General features: G+C 51.6%; 1 protein-coding gene across 1 annotated transcript in view; it reads right to left on the bottom strand.

Moving 5' to 3' along the window:
* Positions 1-1,780: 1,780 nt before the first annotated feature.
* ECE1 (endothelin converting enzyme 1) overlaps positions 1,781-5,047 on the bottom strand; it is an 89,163-nt gene continuing 85,896 nt past the window's right edge. The window contains exon 20 of the mRNA XM_011933976.1: positions 1,781-3,389. The gene's annotated coding sequence lies outside the window, so the exon portion shown is untranslated. The remainder of the gene's footprint in view (positions 3,390-5,047) is intronic.

The raw sequence follows: 5,047 nt of genomic DNA, 5'->3' as shown, positions 1-5,047 counted from the left end.
GTGGCTCACCCCTGTAATCCTAGCACTTTGGGAGGCCGAGGTGGGCGGATCACCTGAGGTTGGGAGTTTGAGACCAGCCTGACCAACATGGAGAAACACCATCTCTACTAAAAATACAAAAAATTAGCCGGGCATGGTGGTATTGTGTGCCTGTAATCCCAGCTACTCGGGAGGCTGAGGCAGGAGAATCACTTGAACCCGGGAGGTGGAGGCTGCGATGAGTCGAGATCACATCATTGCACTCCAGCTTGGGCAATGAGAACAAAACTGTTTCAGAAAAAAAAAGAAAAAAATTGAAAATAGGGTCATTGCTGATGTAATTAGCTAAAATGAGGTTATTAGGGTTGGCCCTAATCTGACTGGTGTCTTCATAAAAGGGGGAAATTTGGACAGAGACAGGCATGCCTGCAGGGAGAATACCATATGAAGATGAAGGCAGAGGCCCGGGTGATGCTTCTACAAGCCAAGGAGCACCAAAAGTTGCCAGAAGCTAGGAGAGCCTGGAACCGAGTCTTCCTCACAGCCCTCAGGAGTCAATGTCGCCAACACCTCGATCTTGGACTTTGAGCCTCCAGAACTGGGAGCTATGCAAGCTCCCAAGTTTGTGGTACTTTGTTAGGGTGGCCCTAGCAAACTCATACACTCTGATAGAAGCCTGTGTGAGTTTCCTGATACTGACTGGGAGGTTAGGAAGGGCTTCCTAGAGGAGGAGATGCTGAGCTGGGGTTTCAAGGATGGGTAGTTTATCAGGCAAGAACATTCCAGGCAGAGTGAAAAACATATGCAAACCCCAGGAGGTACAGTGACCATCAGAGACTCTTCCTTGAACTTTTCTGTCCTTTTTTTTCAGACAGAGTCTTGCTCTGTCGCCCAGGCTGGAGTGCAGTGGCGCGATCTTGGCTCATTGCAACCTCTGCCTTCCAGGTTCAAGCGCGTCTCCTGCCTCAGCCTCCTGAGTAGCTGGGACTACAGGCGTGCACCTCTGTGCCCAGCTAATTTTTGTATTTTTAGCAGAGACAGGGTTTCCCCATTGTCACCAGGCTGGTCTTGAACTCCTGACCTCAAGTGATCCACCCGTCTCAGCCTCCCAAAGTGCTGGGATTACAGGCGTGAGCCACTGTGCCCGGCTCTTTCTTTTTCTTTTTTTTGAGATGGAGTCTCGCTCTGCTGCCCAGGCTGGAGTACAGTGGTGCGATCTCAGCTCACTAAAACCTCCGCCTCCCAGGTTCAAGCGATTCTCTCACCTCAGCCTCCCGAGTAGCTACGATTACAGGTGTGCACCATCACACCTGGCTAATTTTTGTATTTTTAGTAGAGCTGGGGTTTCACCACGTTGGTCAGTCTGGTCTCAAACTCCTGACCTCAAGTGATCCACCTGCCTCGGCCTCCCAAAGTGCTGGGATTGCAGGCATGAGTCACCGCACCCGGCCCTCCTTGAATCTTTCTTTGATTTTCCCTACTGCCTTCCCTGCCCAAGCATCTGAGACCTGGAAACTCCCTTGCTCGAAGATAACAGAAAAATTATTTTTACCAGGAGACCTCTTGGACGCAGGTGGTGATGTGCATCATTCTCACCAGCAGGGGGTGCTCACCCAATTGTAGGTGAAGGACGGGTGGCTGGGGGCACAGGTACTGAGCAACCTTCTGGCATTTGTCAGGGTCCAAGGTCCCTGCTCTCATGGGCAAGTGCGCCCAGCCCTGGAGAAGCTAGGGTGGGCAGCCCTGTGCCGGCCTCAGGACACACAGCACCCTGGGAGGACAGACACCCAGACACATTGCCCTCCTTACAAGTACTTTATTTCCACTACAATAGTGCCACACCAAAACTACAGTAGCACAAAACATAATACAAAAAATAGATTCCCAGCTCCCAACTCCATGTCCGCGCACCCACAGAGAAGCCAGCCCTATGGCTCCCCAGGCCTAAGGGGAGGGGTCTCACTTCATCTTCCTTAAAGCTTTGGAGTGGGTAGTAGCAGTGGCAGGGGCTTCCACTCCTGCTGGGCCTGAGCCCTCTTCTTCCCCAACCCACTGCCGGCCCCGGCAGACCTGAGCCATGAGTGTGGTCTCCATTCCTTCGGGCTGCACCCCCAGCCCTAGGACAGCTGCCTCAGTCCAGGGGGTCCAAGCCCATGGTGCTGGTGCTGACACTGTGGGACCATCTCCACGTGGAAGACAGGAGGGTCAGGGGAGGGGAGGCAGAGGGGACACCATGGCTGGGAGAAGCCCACCTCTATGTGGCAAGGGGACTATGGCCGCCTCCTACCCTAGTTCCTTCTCGGGTTCCTGTCTTCTCTGCAGAGCTACCAGGATTGCTGCGTGCTGGGACCAGGGCCTCCCTCTGGAATCCACTCTCGACACCTGCACCAGCTTGGAGGCTGACCCCGAGGTGGCAGGAGTGTCCCTGTGCTGTCTGCTTCCTCTCAGGCAGGAGGATTCCAGCTTCCCGGGTGAGGGGAGCCCACTGTCCGGGCAGGGCTGGGTCAGGAGGCCTGGGCTGCTGAGGTGGAAAAGCGGTGGCTGTGGTGGGCTCTCCCCCAGCTCTGTCTTGGGGCCTGGCTTCCCCACTGGACGGCAGAGACTGCTCCAGGTGCTTCCACTTGGTGGAGCCTGTGAATCTGCTATTGGAGAAGCTGTGGTCTCAGGCAAGGGACAGACACCACCGGCCAGACTGGGTTGAGGAACCTTCCTCTCACAGTGTCCCCTGGCTAAAAGCATCCCTCAAAGGGGAGTCCATCCATCTAGCTACAAGTACTATCTTGATTCAACCCAGGGGCCAACAATGGACTGTCACCCAGGGTAAGTCCAGCAGTTCTGCAGTCTTCCGATGCCCCATGCCGCGGGCCTGCAGGCCAGAGCTCCTGGGCTGCCGTGGGGGTTAGCCCTGCAGGCACCAGGGAAATGGGGCTACAGCCTGTGCTTCTGTCAGGACACCTGGTGGCTGCACTGAGGAGGCCAAGGAGCATCTGGGGCAGGGGCTGTCTCCTTGGGGTGGAGACTGGTGGCTGCAGCCTCAGATAAGGCACTAGAGGACTGGACTGGTCCTGGGAGCCAGGCCCAGCCACGTGGTGGATGACGGTGCTTAGAGAGAGAGAGGATTTGGGTCCTGCGGGAGGTGAGAGCTGTTTTCTCTTTTCTTTTTTTTTTTTGAGACGGAGTCTCCCTCTGTCACCCAGGCTGGAGTGCAGTGGCACAATCTCAGCTCACTGCAACCTCTGCCTCCTGAGTTCCAGCGATTCTCTTGCCTCAGCCTCCCGAGTAACTGGGATTACAGGTGCCCGTCACCACACCCGGCTTATTTTTGTATTTTTTTTAGTAGAGATGGGGTTTCACCACATTGGCCAGGCTGGTCTCGAACTCCTGACCTCAGGTGATCCGCCCACCTCGACCTCCCAAAGTGCTGGGATTACAGGCTTGAGCCACCGCGCCCGGCCCCGGAGGAAGGGAATTCTAAAGACCAGCTCTGACCACATGACCAGTTGCAGAAATGAGGACAATAATAACTATGAGTATTTCTTCCTTATTTTGTTATGAATGTTTGTATATAGATTAACCAAATATTTTTGTTTTCTTCCCTCTTATTCCCTTATCATCTAACATGAGATGTATTAATAATTTAAGTGAGGTGCGGGGGCTCACGCCTATAATCCCACCTTTTTGGGAGGGCAAGGCAGGCAATTACTTGAGACCAAGGAGTTTGAGACCACTTTGGGCAACATGGCAAAACCCTGTCTCTATAAAACATACAAAAAAATTAGCTGGGGGTGGTGGCATGTACCTGTAGTCCCAGCTACTGGGGAGGCTGAGGCGGGAGGATTGCCTGAGCCCAGGAGGTGGAGGCTATAGTGAGCCGAGATTGTACCACTGCACTCCAGCCTGGGTGATAAGAGTGAGACGCTGTCTCAAAATAAACAAATAAATAAAATAATAGTTAACTTTATATTACGGTATTTAGGTTACAGGATATCAAAAGAGAAGAATGAACATTATCCAGGGATTTTGTATCTTCTCCTGGGGAAGAGTTGGTGTGTTTTTGGTTGCATGCAGGATAGTTGTACCATGTTAGGTGTAAGTATGACTTTGTTATTGTGTGTATTTGGAAATGAAGTGTGGTTTAAGGATATCAATGAGGAAAATTAAAATTCTTCCATGATTTTTAAAACTTTTTTCTTTAGCCTCAATCTAGTTAGTCTTTCCTACTAGAGTGATTGATTGAAATATGGAGACAGACTCTCACTCTGTCACCCAGGCTGGAGTGCAGTGGTGCAATCACAGTTCACTACATCCTTGACCTCCTGGGCTCAAGTGATCCCCCCACCTCAGCCTCCAGAGTAGCTGGGACTACAGGCACATGCCACCACACTCTGCCAATTTTTGTATTTTTTTGTAAAGACGGGGGTCTTGCTACGATGTTTGGGCTGGCCTCAAACTCGTGGGCTCAAGCAATCTTCAGGTTCCCAAAGCACTGGAATCACAGGTATGAGCCACTGCACCCAGCTTCCCTATCTTTTTTCAAAAGAGATGGGAGTTGCAGCCTCCCTTTTTTTTTTTTTTTTTTTTGGTGACAGGGTCTCACTCTGTCACCCAGGCTGGAGTGCAGTGACGTGATCTCAGCTCACTGCAACTTCTGCCTCCTGGCTCAAGCAAACCTCCCACCTCAGCCTCCCGAGTGGTTGGGACCACAGGCATGTGCCACCACACCAGGCTAATTGTTGTATTTTTAGTAAAGACAGGTGTCTTGCTGTGTTGCCCAGGCTGGTCTCGAACTCCTGAGCTCAAGTGGTCCTCCTGCCTCGGCCTCCCAAAGTGCTGGGATTACAGGCATGTGCCACTGCACAAGTGCCCCCTTTATCCTATACCAATTCCCACATAGACACAGAAGTATTGCTTGCTGTCTAATCCATTCTAAGTGTTCAATTTCTCTATTCCCACACCAATACCATATATGTAATTTACTATCGCTTTATAACATTTTGATTGGGCCGGATACTTCATTGTTCTATTTTCTCAAAAGTGTCTTGCTTGGCTACTTTTTTTTTTTTTTTTT

Source organism: Colobus angolensis, unplaced genomic scaffold (assembly GCF_000951035.1).
Source record: "Colobus angolensis palliatus isolate OR3802 unplaced genomic scaffold, Cang.pa_1.0 Scaffold130, whole genome shotgun sequence".
In the NCBI taxonomy this organism is placed as follows: Eukaryota; Metazoa; Chordata; class Mammalia; order Primates; family Cercopithecidae; genus Colobus; species Colobus angolensis.
Note: the sequence above shows the minus strand (reverse complement) of the source record. Positions and strands in the feature narration are given on the sequence as shown.